At 39.0% G+C, this 26,784-nt stretch overlaps 1 pseudogene; it reads right to left on the bottom strand.

Annotated features, from left to right (window-relative positions):
* Window positions 1-341: 341 nt before the first annotated feature.
* LOC113407281 overlaps window positions 342-26,784 on the bottom strand; it is a 133,621-nt pseudogene continuing 107,178 nt past the window's right edge.

The raw sequence follows: 26,784 nt of genomic DNA, 5'->3' as shown, positions 1-26,784 counted from the left end.
TATATATATATATATACATATATATATATATATATATATACATATATATATATATATATATATTCTTCTGCATTTGCTCAGGAGCACTTAAGCTATGTCCATTCTTCTCATTAGCTCTCTTCTTTGTATTAGCCAATGGGATGGGAGCACTAAGAGCTATATCCACCAAATGGCATTTTTTAAATCCAAAGCCAGCTCAACAGTGTCAGAGCTGCAGGATGCCATTTTCCTTTCTTCTATAGTTTTTCTACAAAGAACATGCTATTTTTTTATATATAAACCTGAAGACTGTGTATCTGCTTATGGCATTACGGAGAGTTCTCAAAGGTGTGGAATGCCACTCAAGGTATTTTTCCTTTGTCTGGAATGAAAGGCACATCAGGGGATACATTTCTCATTTGATCTTCTTTAAAAGCGCTTGCACTTTGAATTTTGGTCAAGTGCTGGTCTATTCTGCTCATGCTTTTAACAGTTTTGCTCTGTTGTGAGGATAAATACATTAAAGATTATTAAGAGCTACTGATGAGAAAGTTCTATATAACAGGTATTATTAAAAGTTACTGTTATTTCTTTACCAAAAATGGCTAATATTCCTGATATTTCCTTTGCTTGAGAACCTAGCATTGTTGAAGGGACAGAAATAAAAAGAGTTCATTAAGACTGCAAAATCGTGAGGGTCCTGATACTAACAAGTCAGGAAAAAATACTCCAAATGAAAAAACAACTAAAAAAGCCAGACTTAGAACCATAAAAACCAAAAATTGATTAATATACAAAAAAGCAAATAAACTGCATGCATGCACACACACACACAGAGTTATGATACAGTTATGGCTGCAGGCACATATCAATATTTTAAATGCATATTGACATTCAAAAATACTAAATTAAAAACAACCCTGCCACACCAACTGCCCTGTGCACACAAAGGCCAATGTTAGAAACTCAGGAAATGTAAATGCAGAATTAAGGTTCCACCTCTGTGAGAAAGCAGTGAGATTGCACACATATAGAAATGCCAGCCTACCATTTCTCCTTCTTTGCATTCAGAGTGTTGAAAATGTTGGGACATTACCCAGCATGGATTTTAGAGTCCCACTGAATCTTTCCACCAGCCACTGGTTTCTGGGAAGTTGTTTCACCCCACATAACTTCCATAAATCGATGACTAGCTGCAACATGACATTTGACCCACGGTCAGATAAAATCTCTTTAGGGAAACCCCTCTATAAACATAGTGAGAAGGGCTCTTGCCACAGTTTCTGCCTCTATGTTAGACAGAGCTACTGCTTCAGGATATCTAGTGGTAAAATCCACCACCACCAAGATATATTTATTTCCTTGGCAGATAGGACTTGGCATAGGGCCCACAATATCCATTGCTACCTTCAGAAATGCCTCTTGTATTACAGGCAGGGGACATAGAGGAACTGTCTGAGGTCCTGCAGGCCTTTTCCTTTTTTGACATAATTCACAAGACCTGCAATAATTCCTCACATGATTCTGTATTCCTGGCCAATAGAAATTTTTCTTCAACCTGTCCAGCAAAAGGAGAGTCATGTGCTAACAACATTAATTCCCCATCGTGCTGGGTGGGCACAAACAACTGTTTCTACAGTGGCCCAGGGCTTTTGTTTTCTCCCACGGGAGCTTCCCTATACAATCTCCAATCTTTTTCAAAAAACCTCTCCCCATTTTCCTTCCCTGGGGCTTCCTCTAGGACACACTTCCTTAAGCTTTCTAGAGTAGGCCTCTAATGAAGAGTGAGGGATGATTGTTTTCAGTATGCTCTTTGTCTAGAGCATATAAGATTCTAACTTCCGTGTATATATGTAAAGTCTAAATATTATGTATTATTTAGATATATCTAATGATGGGTCAACTGCTAGGCTTACAATTATATCCTGTCTTCACTTTCAATAAGTTCTATGGTAAGGGACAAAAGGTATGGTAGTTTTACATGTAGAAAAGGATACAATTTTGTAATACTGTGCACCTTTCTATGTTGTGCAGAGGCCAATATGATTAGAGCAAATACCCTCAGCTCCTAACCTCTCTTAATTAACAAGAGGCAGTTAAGATGGAAACTGAGTTATCTAGGAGCCACTCGCTTGTGGCCTGTCACAACATGGCTAGCCCTGCTGCAGGTGGTCCAAACATTCTTTCTCACAGATTGGGTGCCCTGGTGCATGCTCAAGTCTTACCCCTTCCAGGGTGTCAGAGCACAAAACAAAGGAAAACAGCAAATTCAGAATCCAGGTCATCTATGGGTTTGTTGGGAGGACCCTCACTTATTTGGGCCAGGTAGCTTGTCCCTTTTTGTCAGTTTTCCTAGATCTAGTCATCCCATCCACCAACTATCTCTTCCAGGTAGCAAGCTTCCTTAGGTTCTCAGCTGGAACCAGGCTTCCCATATCAATGAAGTCGCAGAGCTCTGCTGTCTTTACTGTTCAGCCCAGAACTGGGCTCAGTCTCCTCATTTTAGTTCTTCTCTCCACACCTGACATTGGCTGCAGATGTATTGGGGCAAGGTCAACTGGGTGGGGCAGAGACGTCCAATCACAACTGCTTAAAAAGAATAGTTTTCTTTTTACCATCAACAACATACAATGTTATAGAATAACCTCAGACTTTTAACTGATCACAAAATTGGTATTGACTCCCTACACCAAAGTAGGAGCTATTGGTTTAAATCAGTTATTTCATGATAGAATCTTCTTCCTTTCCCTGGAGTTTGCAAATTATTTAATCTTGGCAGAGAGAACTGGCAGTTCTTAGAGCTCCATTTGGCAGTCAAACAGCAAACTAATTATGGTTGGGACTCCATCCCACAACAACTGACACACCTGTTTCTATTAGAAATTTTAGCTAAAATAAGGAGCATTGTGTGTGTTGTTTATAAATTCCTCTTTGTGCTCCTCTAAAATAGCATGAGACAAATATAGAAACCTTTCATGTTCATGAGAAAATATGGTGCAGAATCTATAACATCAATAGGTCAACCACATATCTGAGGCTGAGATTGAATCAACAGAAAACTATATATAGAACTTAATGGAACCTGGCAGAATACACAAACTCAGTATCTGTGATAATAGTAATAAGTCCTGGGGTCAATAAGGGCTTGGCACATGTGTTATAGTACTGACCTGTAGTTCTGTTCTTTGTGATAAAAATGAATAGTAACATGAATATCATTTTATGCTTTGATGTCTCAATGATAAAATTTGCTTAGCTACTGGATTTGTATAATGTACTAGCTGGTAGTAATGCATATGAAGCGTTCCTGTTAAAGACAGGAATGATTGCCAAAGACTGATTGGAAGCCACCTAAAAAAACCTTACAGAAGAGTACTCATGCCTGAGTAATCAAGTGAATGGTTGATCTAGTATAATAAACTCTGTTTCTTGAAGGAAACATATGACCTGTTTCTGGAATGAGTAAAGTGGTTGATGGAGTTATAAATATGACCCTTCTGCCCTGGGCTGCCGACAATTACAAGGGCCAAGTTCAAATATCTAGGAGTTCCTCTTAAAATTTACTAACACCAGCAGCTCAAAGCTCCCATCCAGGAACCCGGGAAAATATAAATACCTTCCATGGCACCCTTAACAGGCAATACTTCTGCATTCACAAGTGGTGTGTGTGTGTGTGTGTGTGAACTTTATTAGAGGACAAGGGAACACAGCAACAGTATATGAGTCAACTGAACACTACGTAAAACATGGATTCTCTTGGCATCTTTGACAGTAAACCTTGAACTCAGTCACCCACCCACCAGTGTGAAGGTCTGATAATCAAATGTCCCACTAACATGTAATTTTTCCCTTCTGCCTACACCTTACTGATGCTACACCTCACTCATGGTTTGGTGTCAGTAGTTAGAATAGTCCCACAAGTCAGGATTGTCTCAAACAGGTGTATCTCTAGGCCCTAGAAGAAGTGCTACCTGGTCTAGTCCTAAGGCACCACCATTTAACCCAACTACAGTGATTTAAGCTTTATTGGTGCTCTACAGGAGGCCCCTACCACAGTTCATTCAGAGCAGTTGCTGTGCTCTGCAGCTTCAGCAAAGTCTATCTTCACCACCGCCTCTGACTGTGAAGCAACCTCTGCCTTGTATCTCCCAAAAGTCTTCGGTGGAGGGAGATCAATGGCATATGGAACCATGGAGCAGAGACACCTTGCCACAAGGTAAGAACCCCTTTCCTCTCTCTCTGTTCAGTCCCACTACCCTGCCAATTCAGAGTTCTTGTACTGTTCTACTGTCTGACCAAAGTGTCATGTTGTGGCCAGGGCCGGCTCTGGCTTTTTTGCCGCCCCAGGCAAAAAAGCCTCCCACCCTCCCCCCACCCTCCCCCGCAGCGGAGGGCAGCGAGCCCCGCCGGGGAGAGCGGAGCCCCGGCGGCCAGAGGCAGCGCCGGGGGGAGGGCGGCGAGCCCACCGCGGCTCCGCTCTCCCCGGCGGCCAGAGCGCCGGGGGAGGGCGGCAAGGCCAGTCGCGGCCCCGCTCTCAGGCCGGAGAGCCGCGCCGCCCCCTTCAAGTGCCGCCCCAAGCACCAGCTTGGTGGGCTGGTGCCTGGAGCCGGCCCTGGTTGTGGCATGGTTCCTCCCAAGCACCCTCTTGTGGCCTGGTTAGTTCTGCAGAGCCCTGCTGTCAACCTACCCCTTCTCAGGGCTCCACAACGATGTTCACAACAGAGCAGTCTCAGAGGCTCTTCTGGCAGGGCTCTGTTTATTTTCTGAGAATCAACAAACCACAATGAGAAAAACATAAAGCAATTGTCCTTCTGGCCTTCATTTCTTCCCTCGGGTTCTTTTCTCTGAGGCCTACTGACTCTGGCAATCCCTGCAACTCTCTTAACCCCCTTCCTCTTCCACTCCCTGCTGCTCTTTATAGGGAATCTGCCCCATCCCTGCTCAGTAGCCAGCGTTGACTGGGCCCCAGGCCTCTGGCCCTCAAGAATTCATCTACACAGTGAGTGGCAGCGAGTTTCAGACCCCAGGGAGCTTGTGGGACTTGTGCTACGGTGCTAAAATAGCTGTGTAGATGTTGCAGCTCAGGCTAGAGCTTGGGCTCTGAATCCTAGGGAGGGGGCTCAAATTCAGAACCTGAACTCCAGCCTGACCTGCAACATCTACACAGCCATTTCACTGCTGCAGCGAGAGATGAAGTCTGTTGACCCAGGGTCTGAGACTCACTGCCTCTTGCTGTGCAGACATACCTTAAAGGGGCATGCCCTATGCAAACACACTCTTCCTGTAGCCATCCTTTCCCCTGTTCACTAACAGATAGTAGAAGAGAGCTGCAGTTTTTGTCTTTGTGGAGTTCTGATTTAGCAGCTTATGAAACAGCTCTTGTCCACTCTTTCCACTGTTCACCAACAGATTATAATAGCTGTCTGTTACAGCTTTCCCCCTATTCCATTTTGTTTCTTACAGCTGTCCCCTTACTCCATTTTGTTTTTGTTCTCCTCCTGTGGCCGCCCCTCCCTGGCTGTTAAGTTGTTTACCAGGGCCACTGCCCTTCTCAAAGGGAGGGCCCCTTAAGTTGTTTACCAAGAGCCATTGCCCTTCTCAAAGGGATGGCCACTTGTGCTACGTGCTAAGTGGGACTACTGCCCTGTTCAAAGGGTTGGTCCTGTTATCACCTTGTTAAACCTGGGCTCGGTGTAGGGTAGGCAATGTCCAGAGCTGCAAGACCTAATGTGTTTTTGAGATCCTGGGCATGAGTCATAGGCCTCATGTGCTTTTGAGTCCTGAGGTGGGAACTCACGCCTATGGTCCAGGACTCTGCCCAGGCATGTCTCTATGCTCACCTGCAGTTTTTCCCTGTATCTCCTCCCCTGTGACAGAAGGAGCCTATCAGGATTACTGGTGGGGAAACTGCCTGAGATTGCCTTTAAGAACAGGCATTTTTGAAACAAACATCAGAAAGGTTCCTGCATTGCTACCTGGTCTGATCAGCCAGGGGTTCTGGGGGGTCCTTTCTCCGCTCTCGTTTTATTTTTGAGCGTACCCCCGTTTTTAACCCCCCCCCCCCACGAAGAACGAATTGCTGCCTGAGAGACCTCCTGATTACCAAGACCGTACCGAGCCCTCCTTGCTTCTTCTGATGTTGTTGCTGCTTCTGCCTTTGCTGCTGCCTTGGGGACTGGTAAGAATCCCTCTGTGAAACTTTCTATACTTTTATTACTTTAGCTGCTGGCTCTGTTTCCCCAGCACACAGACTCAAGCTAAACCTTGGTCTGTGTCTTAAAACCTCTCTTAAACTCCTTGGTCTGTATCTGTAATCTGTTTCTTGCTTTGCAGCGCCTTTGCTGCTAGAAATAAGCCTGTGCCTTCCTGGACTGTATCCTGGGCTGCCAGCTTGCAGCCACCACTAGTTAAATCCCCCTCCCCCCTTGGAGCTGTATCCTGGGCACATACCACTCTGCCCTCTGGAACTACCCCCAGTATAAGGTGCACCCATTAGGTTAGATTTTGTCCTTTAGTCTAGATAAGTTGTAATTTCATTTTGCATAGCTGTAGTTAAGTTAGGTTTAGAATATTGCTTGCATTGTACCCTGTAAGTTAGGCTTAAAGAATTGTTGCATTGTGTTTTGTTACTTGCTAATTTGTGTAGTTTTGGTTAAGTTAAATCATAGATAAGATTTTGCTGTGTTTTGTATAATTGTCTCTCTGCTGTTTAAACTTGCAGCCTGTCTGTTCTGTGTCTCCCTGAGTTTAAATCTCCCTCCACCACATGCTCCTCTTCCCCCATCCCCCAACCTCACTTCTCTACCACTTTCTTTCTCTCTCTCTCTTCTTCTCTGCTGTTTAAACTTACAGCCTGTCTGCTCTCTCTCTTTCTAGCATAAAACCCCATTGGTTACCCCTTTTCTCTCTAACACACCTCACATTTTACATTTACACCACTGTGACACATTTTTTACCTAAATTTGTTGGTTATTTAACCCATTTTACCCATACTGTTAGTTGGTTATATGCTGCTGTGACACACTCTTTACATAGAAATTGTTAGCTACCTGTTACATTTATACTTCAGTGTTAATTGGTTACCAACTGTATTGTACCCCACTGTATTGTACCCCACTATTGAAACCCCCTATCCCATTTACTAGAAGAACCCCCCCATCATTGTCTATTGTAAACACCCTATACACCCCATCCCATCGTATTTCATTGTTAAATTCCCACCACTTCCTTTTTCCTTTAATAAAGAAATTAATTGGCACCCCACCTGTGTGGTAATTGCTCCCCAAGATCCCATATACCTGCTGGCAGGGACAATAGCAAGCTCCTTTGACAAGTGATTTGGGGGTCCTCAGTTTTTGGTGCTGTACTTGAGACATCTGTAAAGGGGCCTGATTTTCAGATAAATTTAGCACATTCTGAAACTCAGGCCTAGTTTTAAGTGTCTCCAAGTTGGGTATTGAAAAACGGAGGCACCCCAAATCACTAGTCAGTTATGAAAATTTAAGCCTTAATATTTCATCATTTTAACTATTAGAGCAACTATGTTGGACCACTTTCAACTCTTTAGAATGATGGGAAACCTCTAATAATGGTAACATTGTCTTAATCCTGTTCTGAACAGGAGAGTAAATTGAGAATTATTAGATTCTTCAGAGAAAGAATATACTGAATAGGTATACATGCTGATAAGCTAGGAGCTAGCTTATATTTTATTCTTAATATTGAAAATATTAAACTTGATGATCATTAACATTTTCAATATAAAATCTCAGTTTTAAGACCTGTCCTTAATTGCCGGTCTAAAATGCCTGGCCTTTCAGTGTTCATGACAAATGGAAAAGCTTTGGGTGACTTACCAAAATACTTCTGTAGTGAAACACCTAAATTAGAATTATCTACATTATTTTTTCAATACTTGTGAAATGTGCTTTCGCTATAAAGACTAAATGGTAGAAGCCAACTTCTTTGCACAGTAGCATAAGAGGTTATGTGTAGAGCTGGTTGGAAAAACGTATATGGAGCCTCTCGTTATCAGAAAATACCTGAAAGATATGAACAGATTTACAGTGTACATTGAAAGTTCACCATTATATTGCATTCATCTTATATTCTTTCAGTATCTGTTTATCTTTAGTTTGTAACTGAGGTATCTCAGCAACAGTATAGAGTCTAGTTCTACAGACTGTATACAACCTCACTGTGTACAAGTCCTCAACTACATTAAAGCAACTGCATTTACAATGACGGAATAGGCCTCAATATTTTAAACAGATTTCTAAAATGGGTACAGTAATTTCTTCCCAGCAATATTTCAATATTATATTGATTGACAAACCTTTGCAATTTGTATTTCCATGATTTACTTTGTAATGCTAAATCTGAGGTGGCTAGGAATTGAATAGGAAACTACACACAATGTACACTGAATAGTAACTGTCACCCTGAATTTCACAGCTAACGTCTCTTTCTGATAGTAACCTTAGAATTAAAAAAGGATTTTGATTGACTTTGTAAGGAAAAAAAAGTAACTAGTGCTAGTTGATACAAGTGAATAGGGAGCCCTGATTAGGTTATAAGAAGTCTAAGAGGTAAACTTGACCTACAGTTTCAGAGTAGCAGCTGTGTTAGTCTGTATCCGTAAAAAGAACAGGAGTACTTGTGGCACCTTAGAGACTAACAAATTTATTTGAGCATAAATCCACAAAAGCTTATGCTCAAATAAATTTGTTAGTCTCTAAGGTGCCACAAGTACTCCTGTTCTTTTGACCTACAGTATATTTTACATATATAATCAGAATAAGACAGAAGCCAATGAAGAGATATAAGAATGTGAGTAACATGTTAAGACATTCATGACCTATTTAGAATTCAGGTGGCTGCAGTCTGAATTAGCTGGAGCTAATGGAAGACACCTTTGGGCAGACCTGTGGAAATTATATATTATATACAAAACTGAGGGAGAAGTGGTTAAAAAAAAAAAAAAAAACTTGACAAGAATGAGTGTCAAGCTGCGTAGCATTGTAAGGACTAAAGGGTAGCAAATGACAATCTTGTGCCCAGCCTTTCAGAACTAGGTAACATTTTCAAAAGAACTTAAGGGCCAAATTTGCAAAAGTATTTAGACACCTAAACATGAAGAGAGATGCCAGGTGGGATTTACAAAAGTTGCTAAGTAGTTTACTGCCCATCTCCCATTGAAAGTCAATGGGAGTTAGGTACCTACATTACTTACCCTAAGTTCCATTGACTTTCCACAGCACTTATGTTCCTAAGTGAGTAAGCCACTTGGGAAAATGGGACATAGGTGCTTTTGAAAATGTTACCCTAGACACCAAATCTGGGGATGTTCAAAATCTGCATTCAGATGTTATTTCATGAAGCCATCTCCAGTCTTTTGACCTATATACTATGTGCAAGAATATAATAATTACTGACTCATCAAGTTAATGAGTCACACGATGAAAGACTTGTCAAAGCAAGACTCCATGAAGAACTGGAACATCAAGAAAGTGACACAAAAATTGGGTTTATGACAGAATGGTCAACAATGAATGCAGCATTTGCAGCCTGAATATTCCAGGAGAAGTATAGCGAGAAATGTAAGGTATTGTTTCTGTGTCTGTGGATTTAAAGAAGGCTTATAACAGTTCCTAAAGCACTGATATGGTGGGGCCTGCAGTCACATATTCTGCCAGAGACATATGTTCAGACTATCATGGGTACGTATGTGGATAGCAGAACATTAGTGAGAAGCAGTTGTGGCTGCCGTGATTCAGTCAGTGTGAGGTAAGGTCTACATCAAGGATCATCCTTAAGCCCATTCCTATTTATGATTGTAATGGACACCATTACAGGGGGAGAGAGGCTCCATTGTTTTTGCTGATGACATTATGTTGTGCCTTGAAGATAAATACGAACTAAAAAAAGGATCTAGAAAGATGGAGGGCTGCATTAGAAGAAAATGCTTTATGTATCACTTGACAAAAAACATGTTTCATTGAGAGGGACAACAAGAAGCCATAAAAGTAGATGGTATTGAGTTAAAGTCCATGCAGCAATTCAAAACCCTAGGTTCAGTGTTATGCCATGATGGGAATGTGGAGGAGGATGTTAGGAGTCACATGCAAATGGAAAGAGTTGATGGGAATTAACTATGATAAGAATATGCCAAATAAACTATAAGACCACAATTAATCCAGCCATGACATATGGGTCAGAATGCTGGCCAATGAGGAAGAGAGAAGAACAACTACTTCACACAGCAGAAATGAGAATGCTCAGGTGAACACTGGGTAAGATGAGAGCTGATAAGCTACATAAGGAAATGGTATGAACCATGATGTAGGTAGTCTCCATCACAGAAGACCTGAAGGAGTATCAACTCAGATGGCTGGGTCATGTGAGATGATGAGATGTAGGATTTGTACAAGAGGTAGTAGCCATCGGGCAAAGTCCACAAAGAAGACTCTGAAAAAGGTAGTTTGCGATGATGAAGGAGAACCTGAAGAAGATTGGTATCAGCTTGGAAGATGCACTTGACAAGAATGTTTGGAGATGAAAAACAAGAGCTACTAACCCTGATTGACAGGATAATGTGAAGGTGAAGAAGACGATTACTACATGAAATGTAGTTGAGGGCTGCTAGGTTCATAAAAGTCTATCTAGTACTTATTTGGCTGATCATGGTTTAGAATCCAAATCAGCAGAGCACTTAAACACATGCCTATATTCCACTGGCTTCACTACATACATATTACATGGCTTAAATGGGCATATAAACATTAGCCCATGTACAAGTGTTTGCACATAAGTCCACCCACAAATTTGAAGGATCATAACGTTGCACATAAAGTGAGGCCAACTAGATGTACAATTTAGATCTTAGTCAGTGTTTTTGGTGTGGAATTATCTACGAATTATAAATGTTGCCATTTTTCAGATAGGAAAGAGATGGCGGGTTTTAACTGAAATATTTTGGGCCAGATCCTCTGCTGACATTTTTCTATTGAAGTGAATGGAGTAATGACAGCAAAGGATTTGGCCCTTTGTCTTTATTTTCTATAGCAAGCCCATATTTTCTAAAACCTATAAGACAAACTAATATAAATTATCTACTGTATTTATTCATATTTTATGCTATAGAACCTATTGTACCAAACCAATCAACAAAAAACCAACAACCCTTGACAAATATTTACTTCATAAATTTTAATTTATGTATTTTAGTAAAGATATGATTTTACTGATAGAGGAAAAAAATCAATTGAGCAAAACTTTATTTAGCCTCATTTATAGCTTTACTTGTCTTAACGTGTAATTTGATATAATCCATCTATCAAAGACGTGTTGGCAAAAGGTGAGACCCAATTGTACATTTTACAAAAAATATAATCTTCTTACCTTTTCATAACTTATTGAAAAATGTTGACTTGGCTCCTATTTTACGTAGGGAAAAAACAGCTTTTAGCAGGTCGCGTAGGCTGAAGTTAATTTTTTTAATCAGAGTAAAATTTCCAAGAGTGCCCAAGTGGCTTAGAAGCCAAAGTACCATATTCAAAAAGGACTTAATCTTATTGTAAGTCATAGTTTCCTACAGGTCATATTCACAAATGTACACCTAAAGATACACATAGGCACCTAGAAGGACTTACAAAAATGCCTAAGAAGGTTAGGCACTTAACTCCAATAGAGTAGGCACTTCTGTAAATCCCACTAAGTGCTTAGAAGCCTAAATATCTTTATAAATCTGGCCCAAAGTGCCTATGTCATTTTTGAAAATAAGGGTTAGGAACCTACATCATTTAGGTGCTATTGAAAATTGTAGCCCAAGTCTAAAAAAAAAACAAAAACAAACAAACCATAAATACACCTTTAAAATGTATTGACAAATGGGCAAGAATAATGTAATAAGAGTCTAATGTCTTAATATTTTATGTAGGGCTCACCTCAGACAATTTTAAATAAGTTATGTAAAAGACTGAACATAATGTTGATCTATTGTACATATTAAAATAGATATTTGACTTTGAAAATATGAATGCAAATAGGCAAACAGGCATAATGAACTATGAGTATATACATGCAGATGTTTTATTGAAAATATGAATGATTAGGCAAAACCCAGGCATTCTGAACAATGTGCATGTGCATGCAGATGGTTTTTACACATGGTTTTTGTATCTTAAGAAATCCAGGCTGACATACTACAATATCCTGTATTTCAAAATATGAATAGTTCAGCATTTGAGTGATATTTTCTTTGAAGAATTTAATATTCCAATGAGCTTCTGAATCCAAATCTGAACTGTCTCCAGTCATCAGTCTCCACTCACTCAGTTCACACCAAATAGTTTACTAGGGTTAGCTCTCACCTTTTTCTTAATCATTCTAAATGGTTTCATGGGCTGCCATGTTTTGTTTGATGGAATCCAGAGGTGGGGATTAGAACTTTTTTTTTTTTTGGTCCATTCATTTTTCAAATTATCTCTTAGAATTTAGAAGGCTATCTTACATTTTACCTGCCATAGTGCATTCTATTGACTTCACCTGGGCTGAATATACAGTTTTTGTTTAGCTTGAATGGTCTCTTGTACTTCTCCATTAATAATATTGTTTTCTACCCCCTTCTCTCACTGCTTGGTTTTCTGTTGAGACAATGCATACCTTCAGAGACTCAGTGTGATATGGGCAGATATGGATCTGAAAGTTCAGAATTTGGTTGGACTGTTTAGTAGTTGGTTAAACTCTATTCACTGACTTTTCTCTTCCACATAACTTATATGAAGTTTTTCCTAAACTTAGCTATAAGAGATTAAAGGCTAGGGAAAATCTCAGTATAAAAGGTCAATCAAATTTCAGTTATTATATTCTTGTTTCTCTTTCTTATACCTTGATCACGGCTCTAGGGATTTCAAAGGAGTGGGTCCTCTTCTCTCCCCCTCCCCCACATTTTGGAGAAATTATTTCCTATCAGATAAACAGTTTTGGATGTCCAATTATACTGTCCAATTTATCCATCAGCTCTATTGAAAGAGTGAGCTGCTCTGACTTTCAAGGAGCTCCTTTAATTTGGACCTTGATTGGCAAAATTACAGAGGAACAGAGAAAGAAAAAAAACACATTTTTGACATTGTAATCTTTGCAATATGGTGAAGAGGTTTATTAAGAGTGAGTACCCTTCACTCATTAATTTCCCCGTCTTTTCTCTTTCTTGAAAGCATGCTGCATATTAAAATGTTATATTCTCTGTTATTCTTTTCCTCCCAAGTCTTTGGAAAGCAGAGTTCTGATAGTTCTACTACAATCAGGCTTTGCTGCTAAAAATATGCTTTTCATTAAATCATTACAAAAATAAAAATAAAAACAAAGCTGGCATGAAATTAGGTTACACAGTATGAAATTATTTACAGCATCCCACCGAATTCTTCATCAGGGAAAGTAATAGTGTTTGAGAGGATGGGAATTTATGCAGCTTTACTGTATTACATCTGGAGGTTGACAGCTGGTTATTACGTACACCTAATTTACCTGAGCAGTAAATACTACAAATAGAGAGATCTATTCACCTCAGGCTGATGGTTCAATAGGTTTAATACTTTATGCTGAAAATAAAATGTGGAATAAATTATGAGCAAACCTTCCCACACTTCAACAATGTACAATGCCCCACAGTGTAAACAGACTAAATGAAGGGTCTTTGATGTATTATAAAGTGGGTAATAAACCTGATCCCTCAATGTTTTGCAAAACAATTGCAATAATATTAAGCATGTTTAAACCTTATAACAATCCCAGGATAAATGTCAAATATACTTTGGATATCAAAATTAATCAAGTGCAGGAGAGTAATTGTTTGCTACCTACAGGGATGTGGAGAATTAAATTAATTAGCTGATACTCTGTAGAAAAATAATGGCACAAAAAAAAGAAAGAAAAAGAAAAGGAAACCTCAACAGCTTTACTAACACCCGTTACTGGATTATGCTGAATTTAGTGCCATATGGACTTGCAAGTCATTAACAAGCAGATTAATCAGAAAGTTAGTAAGAGTGACCACTGTTCAAAATTAAATTCTCTCTCAGATATTCTCTATACTAATAATGTCTGAAACAATCAGTGCTCACCAATCTCCGGGCGATGAGATTTCAGCAGGAAAACAATTAGAGGTTATTCAGGTTTTCAGGAGCTGCATTCATTCATTATTTCATTTCTCTTGGTATGTACTTTTTTCTCTCCTAATAATCATAGGTATCTTTTCTTTTTAACCTGAACAGCACACAGCTGTATTGTGCACACTGTTGTAACAGCATAGCCTCTGTCTCTAATAGACAGGAATTATTTTTATGAAAAAGACAAAAGCTATCACCTTGAAACCAGTACACTGCAATGAATTAGCCAAAGAGCAGAAAATGAACAATTCTTTGGTGTTTATGTACAGCCAATTCCCATTAAAGTTAATTTAAAAGACTGAATGACAAAGAACAATTTAAATCCCACCAGTTAGGATTCTAGCGCAATACTTACTGTATTGTAATATAGAATAATAATGCTTTGCACGTCTATAGAACCTTACCTCATAGTAGCTCCAGCCACTTTGCAATCATTAATATTTTAAGCTTCACAAAGCTCCTATAGCTAATCATAAAGGGAGTACAAAGAAAAGAAAGGCAACTCTTCAGATGGGAAGCTAAATGACTAGAGTAACATTCTTCAGATACTAGTTTCTAACCTCACCAACATGACCAAGGAAAGGAGAACAACATGGAAAGACATTGTTTTGCATCACTGCTAGTTGTCTCATTGCAACTGTGGAACTATTATTCATATCCAGCAGAAGTCTGGTTGGGAATTTTCTGTCAGAAAAATCATTCTGACATAAAATGCAGTTTTAACTAAATTAATGTTTTCCATAGAAAAATTTCAAAATTACTGAACATTTTCTGGTGGAATAAATTAAATGAAACAATTAAATATATTTATCTAAATAAATGTATTCTCATTGAAGTTGTAATTTGGACCCCCATTTTTTCTATGCATTGGGGTCTCTGAAGGACCTCCATAATTCAATCCATCACTCACAGAAGAAATATGCATCATGGGGTTCACATGTCTCTAGATAAATCATAGAATATGTAGTCTAGACAGGAGACCAACCTATAAGAGAATATGGGGCTATCAGACTTCTGAAGTACAATTCTCACAAGGCAATATGTCCCAATAGGAAAGTGTAGTTTAATATTGAGCTGACTCTAAATGAAACAGTTCAGATTAGTTCAACAAATGGAAATGAATCATTTGATTTTGAAATGTCAAAATGTTTTGTTAAGAAATAGTGAAAATAAGTGAGTGTTTTGACGTTTCCAAATAAAAGTTATAAATAATATTTCATTCTATAAAAAAAGATATATTTCAACTTTTCATTCTGATTTGGGACAAAAACAAAATAATGAAATATTGGAATTCCCCATGGGATGGAAACTTTGAATTTTGCTTAGCTCTAATATCCAAGCTGAAAGTAAAGTAATATTAAACTACTTTAATTTTTCGGTGGGGAACTAATGTTTTGTGATATAGGTGTCTCAGTTTGCCTAAATTCTGAAATATTAATCCGTTGTCAAGCATTTTAAGCAGGCGAGCTCTTAGTTTATTTATCATTTGCACTAGTGTGATGATCCAAAATGAACTGTTCTTCCTTCTGTTTGTCAGCCACATGCAGGTAGTGGGAGATAAAACCCATCTATACCCATACGTGCTGGAACTACAGGTGTTGGGGGTGCTGCTTCACCTCTATCTACCAATGTGATATATGCCATCATGTGCCAGCAATGCCCCTCTGCCATGTACATTGGCCAAACCGGACAGTCTCTATGCAAAAGAATTAATGGACACAAATCTGACATCAGGAATCATAATACTCAAAAACCAGTGGGAGAACACTTTAACCTGTCTGGTCATTCAATGACAGACCTGCGGGTGGCTATCTTACAACAGAAAAACTTCAAAAACAGACTCCAACGAGAGACTGCTGAGCTGGAATTGATATGCAAACTAGATACGATCAACTCAGGATTGAATAAGGACTGGGAATGGCTGAGCCATTACAAACGTTGAATCTATCTCCCCTTGTAAGTATTCTCACACTTCTTATCAAACTGTCTGTATTGAGCTATCTTGATTATCACTTCAAAAGTTTTTTTCACTTACTTAATTGGCCTCTCAGAGTTGGTAAGACAACTCCCACCTGTTCATGCTCTCTGTATGTGTGTATATATATCTCCTCAATATGTTTCACTCTATATGCATCCGAAGAAGTGGGCTGTAGCCCACGAAAGCTTATGCTCTAATAAATTTGTTAGTCTCTAAGGTGCCACAAGTACTCCTGTTCTTTTTGGCTTGAATTAGTAATAGCAACCCAAATACATGATTTCCACTTTCAGCACCCCTATTGTAAAAATTGTTCCAGCACCACTGTCTATATCTTTAAATCTGGAGATCAAACATGTTGCTTTTCAACTGCTACATTTTATGGCCACCCAATCTCACCCTAAAAAGAACCTAAACTCAATGGATCAGTCAAAATAGCCTTATACATATGTTCTATTATTCTAATTATCCACACTAGCATTCATTTACAGAGGTATGATCTTCTTGACAGCTAACCCCAAGAATATCATTTATGTAATTTATTTGTATTTATTTTAAATGTACTAATAAGGTTTCAAAGTTGTTAATGTCAGAGGATGAAGTTTAAGGGAGTTTATAGATTATGTTTTGGGGGAGAATGCTTCCGTTTTCTCATGAAGCATAAAATGTAAATAGAAATATGCCTAAATAAAAAGTTTATAAAAAATACTTCTTGCAGCAATGTTTAGTGATATTGTAACACTTTCAACTCTCACTGAACTCTGGTAAGCATCTTGCAGCATTAAGGCCAATGAAACTTTGAGGAATCAGGCCCTCTATTTTTTTGCTTTCTCATAGATATGAGAGTTACAAAATATTTCACGATAACCAGCCTAATATTTCCATTTGCTTATATTCCAGTACTCCTAGTTAGAGCCCTTGTAATACTCTGTAAAGTTCTTCATCTTCCTTGGAGTTTTGCACCCCAAGTACTTGTAGACAGCTATTATGCCTGTCCTTCCACCTTTGTCATCATTTAGCCAAACTATACACATTTCACCCTTTCAATGCTTCCTCATAGATCACTCCCTCAAGCACTTAATCATTTTTGTTGTTCTCTCTGCCTTTCTATATGCTGTGTAATAAGTATGGTCGCAACTGTGGATGAAAATATTTTTTGAAAGGAAATTGGGTGATCTTCCCTCCTTTTTATTGTGGACATTTCCTTCCTTTGCTTAGTATATATTTTAAGCAAATCTCATTGTTTTTGGGGCCCTGACTTATTATTTTTCAACACCTGAGGCTACCAATACAGTTCACCTGAGGAGAAACAACAAGGAGTTCAGTGGCACCTTAAAGACTAACAGATTTATTTGGGCATAAGCTTTAATGGGTAAAAAACCCACTTCTTCAGATGCATCTATTTTAGTGCATTATATTGATAATGCATTTATTTTTGTAAAGTGTAAATGCATATTTACAGTACATAACATACTAAAATTGCATTTTGGATACTTTTCTGTCTTCATTAGTTTTATTAAAATTACATAATATATTTAGATGGATTGGAACATAACTAATTTCTGTATAGACTGGAGTTAATATGCATATTTTAATAAATGTGTATATATTGTTACCAATGGATTAGAACAGATTGACTGGAGCCTTTCAGATCTACCGGGCACATAATATCCTTTGGAAATAGCTGTCTTATTATATATTTTCCCAGAAAACCAGATCAAAAGAAACATTCCAGTTTCTGATTAATAATCATCTGATTAATAAAAAAGAAACACAAGTTTGTTCTTTCTTTTACACATACAAACACCTATACTGAAATAACATTAAGCTGTTACATAAACTGGCAGAAGTCAGACAATGCAAATTTAATAATTATAAGAAGGGTAGCTGTGTTAGTCTATATCCACAAAAACAACGAGGAGTCCGATGGCACCTTAAAGACTAACAGATTTATTTGGGCATAAACTTTCATGGGTAAAAAATCCACTTCTTCAGATGCATGGAGTGAAAATTACAGATACAGGCATAAATAAACATTGGCACATGAAGAGAAGGGAGTTACCTTACAAGTGAACAACCAATGTTGAAGGCCAGTTTAGTTAGGGTGGATGTGGTCCACTCCCAGTAATTGATGAAGTGTCAATACCAAGAGAGGGAAAATTGCTTTTGTAGTGAGCCAGCAACTCCAATTCCCTATTCAAGCCCAAATTGATGGTGTTAAGTTTGCAAATGAATTGTAGCTTTTTGAAGTCTGTTTTTGAAGTTATTTGTTGAAGAATGGCTACTTTAAAATCTGTTATTGAGTGTCCAGGGAGATTGAAGTGTTCGCCTACTGGCTTTTGTATGTTACCATTCCTGATGTCTGATTTGTGTCCATTTATCCTTTTACGTAGAGACTGTCCGGTTTGCCCAATGTACATGGCAGAGGGGCATTGCTGGCACATGATGGCATACATCACATTAGTAGATGTGCAGGTGAATGAGCCTCTAATGGTGTGGCTGGTGTGGTTGGGTCCTCTGATGGTGTCGCTAGAGTATATATGCGGACAGAGAAGGCAATGGGGTTTCTTACAGGGATTGGTTCCTAGGTTAGTGTCTCTGTTGTGTGGTATGTAGTTGCTGGTGAGTATTTGCTTCAGGTTGGGGGACTGTCTGTAAGCAAGGATTGGCCAGCCTCTTAAGGCCAGTGCGAGTGGGGGATTGTTTTTCCAGGAGAGAATGTAGAATGTTGATGATGCGCTGGAGAGGTTTTAGCTGGGGGCTGTATGTGATGGCCAGTGGTGGTCTGTTATTTTCCTTGTTGGGCCTTTCTTGCAGTAGGTGACTTCTGGGTACCTGTCAATCTGTTTCCTCAGTTCCCCAGGTGGGTATTGTAGTTTTAAGAATGCTTGATAGACATCTTGTATGTGTTTGTCTCTGTCTGAGTGATTGGAGCAAATGTGGTTGTATCTTAGGGCTTGGCTGTAGACAATGGATCGTGTGATGTGTCCTGGATGGAAGCTGGAGGCATATAGGTGAGTATAGTGGTCAGTAGGTTTCTGGTATAGGGTGGTGTTTATGTGATCATCACTTATTTGCACTGTAGTGTCCAGGAAGTGGATCTCTTGTGTAGACTGGTTCAGGCTGAGGTTGATGGTGGGGTTGAAATTGTTGAAATCCAGGTGGAATTCTTCAAAGGCCTCCTTCCCGTGGGTCCATATGATGAAGATGTCATCAATGTAGTGTAAGTAGAGGAGGGGTGCTAGGGGACAAGAGCTGAGGAAGCGTTGTTCTAAGTCAGCTATAAAAATGTTGGCATACCGTGGGCCCATGCGGGTACCCATAGCAGTGCCACTGACTTGAAGGTATAAGTTATCCCCAAATCTGAAATGGTTGTGGGTGAGAACAAAGTCACAAAGCTCAGTCACCAGGTGTGCTGTGGCCTCATCAGGGATACTGTTCCTGACAGCTTGTAGTCCATCCTCATGTGGAATACTGGTGTAAAGAGCTTCTACATCCATGGTGGCCAGGATGGTGTTTTCAGGAAGATCACCAATGCATTGTAGTTTCCTCAGGAAATCGGTGGTGTCTCGAAGATAGCTAGGAGTGCTGGTAGCATAGGGTCTGAGGAGAGAGTCCAAATAGCCAGACAATCCTGCTGTAAGAATGCCAATGCCTGAGATAATGGGGCATCCAGGATTTCCAGGTTTATGGATCTTGGGTAGCAAGTAGAATACCCCTGGTCGGGGCTCTAGGGGTGTGTCCGTGTAAATTTTTTCCTGTGCTGTAGAAGGGAGTTTCTTGAGCAGATGGTGTAGTTTTTTTTGGTACTCCTCAGTGGGATCGGAGGATAGTGGCCTATAGAATGTGGTGTTGGAGAGTTGTCTGGCAGCCTCCTGTCCATAACCCGACCTGTTCATGATTACTACAGCACCTCCTTTGTCAGCCCTTTTGATTATAATATCAGACTTGTTTCTGAGGCTGTGGATGGCGTTGCGTTCTGTACAGCTGAGGTTATGGGGCAAGTGCTGAGGGGAGAACTTCAATATGTGAATTTTGCAGAATTTCTTCACAGCCCATGTCTAGGTCTGCATTGAAAACATTTTGCTGACAAGTTATGTCAGTTAGGAGTGCAATGTTTTAGTGATTATAGTTGGGCCAGCAAAAGCCCTAGTATAGATGCAGTTATAGTAGCATCAAATTGCTTACATAAGTATAGTTTATTTTATTTCTGGACTAGAATTAGTTGGTGTACTGGCAAAACCTGTAGTATAGACACATTCCAAGTCACCTCACAGATGAAGGAGATTATTATTGGGCTTTAAGAAAGGTGCTAATTAGGATAAGAATGCAGGTTTGTAAACCTTTTTACCTTGCTCCTCTTTCCCACTCCATCAAAGTGTTTTCTATCACATTTTTCCTCAGATGCAGCTCCTACTCTGTCAAAAGTTGCAGTGCACAGAAAGCAGAATGACATCTCTTCCCAGTCATATGGCTAGCAGTGACCTACGCTACAAGAGAATATTACCTATTCACAAAGGATGTCTGTGGTTGCCATAGAAACAGGGTGCCTACTTACCATCCTTATATGTGGCCTCCTTTGATCAGGGATGAGGCATATAACCTTTCAAGCAAAACATTAGGGCCAAAATGTCTTTCAGTGACACCAATCTAAATCTGCAATAACTCCATTGATTTTAAATGGAGTTATTCTAGATTTACACCTGTGAATAGCAGAATTAAACCTTGACTGTGGGCTGTTCCTCTCATTGTTACTATGACCTGTATCACCACCACTATATATAACCTTCCTGGTTTCTCTCCCTCAGCTTCTTCTCTCTTATTTCCATGGGGCGGGGGGGGGGGGAACGGTTTGGGAGAATGTATCTTAATTGAGTTTAACAACCAAACAAGTAATCATTACTGGAAAAGGGAACTTCTGAGCTAACACAATAATGTGTGAGCAATATCTTGCCATAATATGCAAGTTGATATGTGTGACCACCATAATTAAGAAGGAAATGCAACATAAAATGCTTGGCTGAACAGAATAAGCATTTAAAAAAATGGAAAGATAAGCCATCTCAACTCAAACTCAAAATAGAGGTATGCATTTTCATTTACTAGCAGGTTTAATTTCGGTGTCTGAAAGCGGGATATAGTAAGATATATTAAGTCAACCAGGAGCTGATTGTCCACAGTGCATCATCCTGTGTCTTTATTCCTTTCAGCACAATACCTTTACAGAGTGTTTTAAAACTAGGTTGTTGTGTTCGGGCATATCTGTCTCACTGTTTGATCAAGAGTATACACTTCACTTCTGGAGCTACAGGCTCATGTAAGCCTTAGGCAATGATTCATATTTGTCTTAATTATGAGTAGTCACTGAAGTCACAAGTAGAATTAGACAAGACTAATTTCAAATGATGTATGTAACCACACATTGATCAAAAAATACCTGTTAACCTGATGGCATTTAGGAATATTGTAAGTCTATGTACAAAATTACTTAGGAAGGAAGGGACTCATCCCTTGATAGCCATGTGTAAGTTTTATTATATTAATAGAAGTCATTCATGTGTTTTAAGCACACATACTTTTGATTCTGTGGCTTTGTGCCTACTTGGAGACATACATTTGTCCTCCCCTAGGTGCTACCACACCATGGTGATGGGTATGATATAAAACTCTAGTTAGATAAATACCTATTCTCTTTCACTTGTTCTGTCCAATCACCATCAGATAGTTCAAGGCTGTATCATTCCATAACATTAAGCCCATTACAAAGGTTTCCAGAATTTGTGAGCTCTTTCCATTTGTGATTTTTATCTTCTTGATCCACTGAAAAGTCCATATTGAAGGACATGCTCAGCATCAATCACTGACACACACACATACAGAAACCAGAAGTTTTTTTTAAAAAATCAGAATATTTGACGACCTCAGGAAAGGATTGGTTTGGGTTTGTATACAAACAAACATAGTGATTCTTGTGTGGGGTTGTGATAGTGGTGGGTGTATGTATGTGTGGGGAGTAGTGGCTACAGTATTGTTCTTATTTCATTTGAACCTGTTCACCCATATTTTTATGTGCAAAACTTGCTGCTGGAAGTAGTATGCTACAGTTTAACACAATTCTAGTATTAAATCAGCAACTTAAATTATGTTTGTTTTAAGATGCCCTACAAGACCTTTGTAACCATTTGTTTCTTTAATCATTATATCCTTTGTCTGTTCTGCACATGGAACTCCCCACTCACCCCTTTAGTTTACATTATCTCATTGATCATTCATACAGAATTGTATGGCTAAAACCATGAATTCAACCTAAAGCTAAGGACCAAGATTTTCAAAAGTGATCAGTAACTTTGGTGTGCCTTATTTTTGGGTTACTCATTTAGAAACATTTTAAGGGGTGTGTGATTTCAGGGGACAGGTGCTCAATATTTTCTGAAAAACAAGCCTCTTTATGGTATCCCAAGGTTGGCACCCAAAATCACTAGCCATTTTGGAAAAAATCTTGGCCTTTTACAGGTCTGTTTTAAGGTAGTGTGAAGGTTAACATACTTCTTACCATTCTGTGATGCCATCAATTCTCCTTAGTGTAACTAATTGAATTTTTCCTGTAGTGGCCACCTTTTCTCCCATTAGCTGAGTTGCAGGTGGATGTGGTTTGAGAAAGGGACCGAGAGAACAGGATTGAAACAAAGCATTTTTGGCAGGGGGAGAAAAGATGCTGACTGCCACTTGCTCTAGGCCCGGGGGTGACAGGTGCTGAAGGGTCAGAGGCTTGGTTGCATGAAAGTTTGTTTGATTTTTAGATAACATGGTTCTGTCTCATTCCTTTGGATACCCCTGATGTTACAATAGAAAATTAGATTCATAAAAAAAAAACCTCTTCTTCATGTTACTGATGTTAGGGATGTGACAATTTCACAGGAGCCTGTGGCTCTATTGTGAATGATTCTGGCTTTAAAGTCAAGGCAGTTGTAACTATAAACATTTTTAATTACTGTCTCTACACTGGTGGTATCCCCCACACACTGTAACAGCATCTAAGAGCATTCAACTGAACACAAAGAAGGATTATGTTACCTGAAAGCAAAATAAAAACATTCTCTCAGTAATACTACTTTTCCTCACAAAAAACATTTATTTTTTTCTTGAGTAATACCAGCATCTCTGTCTGAGAAGCATCACATCTATATTTTTTTAATTGGAGAAAGTGCTCATGAGTCCTATTCTAAATTTTTGCCCCTCCTCCAGTGAAATTGTTCCCTAAACTGAAATTATCCACACTGTGTAAAAGTTCGTGTGATCAATAACTGTATTTTTTCAGACCATATAAAACTTGATTTGCTTTTATAGCTCATAGTTTTTAGTCTTTGGATTGGCTTTCTTACCTTTCTTGGTAGCCTTTATGAATTTCTATATATTTTCTTTCATTCTTATGCAATGATCAGAATCTCAATACACAAAGGAGGGCATGCTGTGATCGTTATATAATTTTATTTTTATTTCATCTACTTTGTATGCTGCTGTTCTAGCTCTATGTCATAGCATATACTAGGTTCTTTTAATGCTTCTCCATTATACTTATGTATTTCAATGAGGACTTTCTTTGCCCCCTATTTGTCTTCTCTAGTTACTTCTTTATTGTTTTGTATCTCTCTACTCTAACATAGAAGTTCATTACCTTAAATACTGCAAATTTGTGAGTATGTGTGTGGACTGGGTTAACCAAATGGTCTGATTTGGTTTGGATAAATACCTAAAAGTTCAAAGTTTTATCTTAACCTTATCTGAACTTCACAAGTCTGCAAAAATAGTCTGGAGTTTATGAGAGAAAAGCCTTTTTTTTTTTTTTTTTTACTTCTGATCCAGGGCAACAACAGTAGGCCAGAACTGGAAATAGAAAATAGGGGAAATTGGAGCTGCATTTAAAATAAAAATTCTATAACCCTCTAGTGATGGTTCAGATCACGATTTTTTCAAGACATTTTGTCTGTCTCTATATGTGTGACACACACTCCTCACGGTGAATTGCTAAGTATAAGAAAGTTAGGCTTTTATAATAAGAGAGAGAAAATCTGATAGGGTTTTGTGAAAAATATTTTTTCAGACTTTTTTTTCTCCCTTAGATTTATGATAAGAGACTGAAAGCAAGGAATTTGGGAATGCAAGGGATTTTCAATCCAGTTTAGGGGGGAAAATCATAGATCTTGCTAGCATCTAGTTAACTCCAATGCTTAAACTCTTGGAGAAAAGTTTGTCTCTGTGAAAGATACAACATCTCCTCCCTTTCAAATAAGATATGGGAGCTTCAGTACACATCTAAGATCCCCCAGAAGTCTTCCAGAAAAGCAAGGGAAAAGCAAAGTTGACATTTCTGATCCAAGTTAAAAAAATCTTTAAAAAAATTTTTTTGAAACAAAAATCAGCTCCGTTCATTTTATTTTCTGTGGCCCTGAACTTGAGCTAGAGAATTTGGCTCAGTGACATTACAGATGAAAAATGCCTATCAATTCAACTAGCCAATCCCTCTGTTGCTGCAGGATTGTTTCCTATGGGTGAGATTTACAGAAGTGCTCAGAGCTGGCCTATTTGATCCAACGAGAATTTTACTATTGATTTCTATGGGAGCAGAGTTAGGCCACCACTGACAACTTTTGCAAATCTCGCCTTTTTCATGTTTTTATTACAACGCAACACATTGATTGTGTGTATGAAATTAGGTCTCCTTCTATACAGTCTGCTTCATTAATGGTACTCTGTTAAAGTAGCTTGTTCTGTTTCTTTTTTCTGGGGAAATATGAGGAAGAAGCTAGCAAAAAAAGATAAATTGTTGTTATAATTCAGAAAACACGTCATGCTTCATGTCAGAGGTAGCACTGCATTTGGAGCTGTTTGAAAGGCACCCCAAACTAACCCTATTTATTTTCTGACCTAGAATGTTAACAAGCAGTGCATCAGATCTCAAACAATATGCTGGTGTGATATTTTGTTACGTATTTCATTTTGGATTGTTTTTATGCAGTCCTATCTGAGTACCGTTATATGCAACACTGGTGAAATCTAAAACAAATTTAAAGCTATAGTATTTTTGTTTTGAAGATATTCTTCACTGCAAATCCACTGTTTGAAAACCTGGTGCACAGGTGAAGTAACTTTTATTATTAAATAATTAATTGCAAGAAAAGTTGGTCTTCATTCTTTCAATGAAAGTCATTGAGAGATGAGATTAGCCAAATTTTGAAGAGTCTGATCCAAAACCCTTTAAATGTAATGGAGTCTTTTCATTGACTGCTATGGGCTTTGGTTCAGGACCATGAGATATAGTAATACTTTAGCTTTGTATGGATGATGTTGCCTTGTAGTGACTGTCCTACAAGAAGGATTAAGGACCTGCTTATGCCAACATATGAGATCACCTTCAGCACAAGCAGTAATACATACATGCATTCTCTCATAGTGAAGAGCACCACCGAGTCATAATACAATGAACAGTAAACACACAAAGAGTCATTGGCCAGCAATCGTCCTCCATGTTCACAGCCTTTACACTGCCTTAAGAAGTGTGCCATACCACAGGGCCCCCTTGCCCATTGTACCTGGTGTAGGCCAAAAGCCTAATGGGAAAAAATTATCTCAAGCAAAATTGTACTCCATTTTGCTTATTTTGCCGTATACTCCATTTTGCTATCTTTGAATTAGTAAGAAAAAATTGTAGCCTTGAATTAGTAAGAAGAAATTGTTCTGAGTTTATTCTTTACTGATTGTGTTAATGATTGTTCTTAGAAGGATAGAAGTTTTATGGCTGTAATTGCCTTATTTACTGTTTGGTGTGAGCGAAGAATGTATGGTAATTAACTGAGAAAGGACAATTGGGCCAGATGGTCAAGAAGAGAGTGGAGGAGTAAAGAGGCACCAACTTTATTATTAATCACCCGGATGGCAGATTGATGACCCTAAAGCAAAGGCATACACCCCAAGGACGAGATAAGGAGTTGAGCCAAAGAGATGAAATAAGAAACAGCTGCGGATCCTCCAGGTAACAACTGAAAATAATGCTAATTAAGAACAACCTTGAATACCTCATGATTGATAGCTCCAGTGTGACACAGCAAGGTCCATAGACTTGTATGGGAACTTATCACTATAAAAGAAGTGTGTATTGCCATGGGACTTTGGGTTCGTTCTGCATCAACATCAGAGCTTCGAACGAGTTCGACAAAGGCCCAGCTCCCCTCCCTCATGTGCAGTTTCAGCTGGCCACTGGAACTGACCAAGCAACACTAAGGGCTGGTCTACACTGGGGGGGGGGGATCGATCTAAGATACGCAACTTCAGCTACGTGAATAGCATAGCTGAAGTCGAAGTATCTTAGATCGAATTACCTGGGGTCCACACGGCACGGGATCAATGGCCGTGGCTCCCCTGTCGACTGCGCTACCGCCGCTCACTCTGGTGGAGTTCCGGAGTCGACGGTGAGCGCGTTCAGGGATCGATATATCGTGTCTTAACGAGATGCGATATATCGATCCCAGATAAATCGATTGCTACCCGCCGATACAGCGGGTGGCGAAGACATACCCTAAGGTCTGGTAACTATAAGATCCAGCTGCAGAACCTTTTGGTGTGTGTGTGTGTGTGTGTGTGTGTGTGTGTGTGTGTGTGTGTGTG

Source organism: Terrapene carolina, unplaced genomic scaffold, assembly GCF_002925995.2.
Source record: "Terrapene carolina triunguis isolate 2854851 unplaced genomic scaffold, T_m_triunguis-2.0 Scaffold210, whole genome shotgun sequence".
NCBI lineage: Eukaryota > Metazoa > Chordata > Testudines > Emydidae > Terrapene > Terrapene triunguis.
Note: the sequence above shows the minus strand (reverse complement) of the source record. Positions and strands in the feature narration are given on the sequence as shown.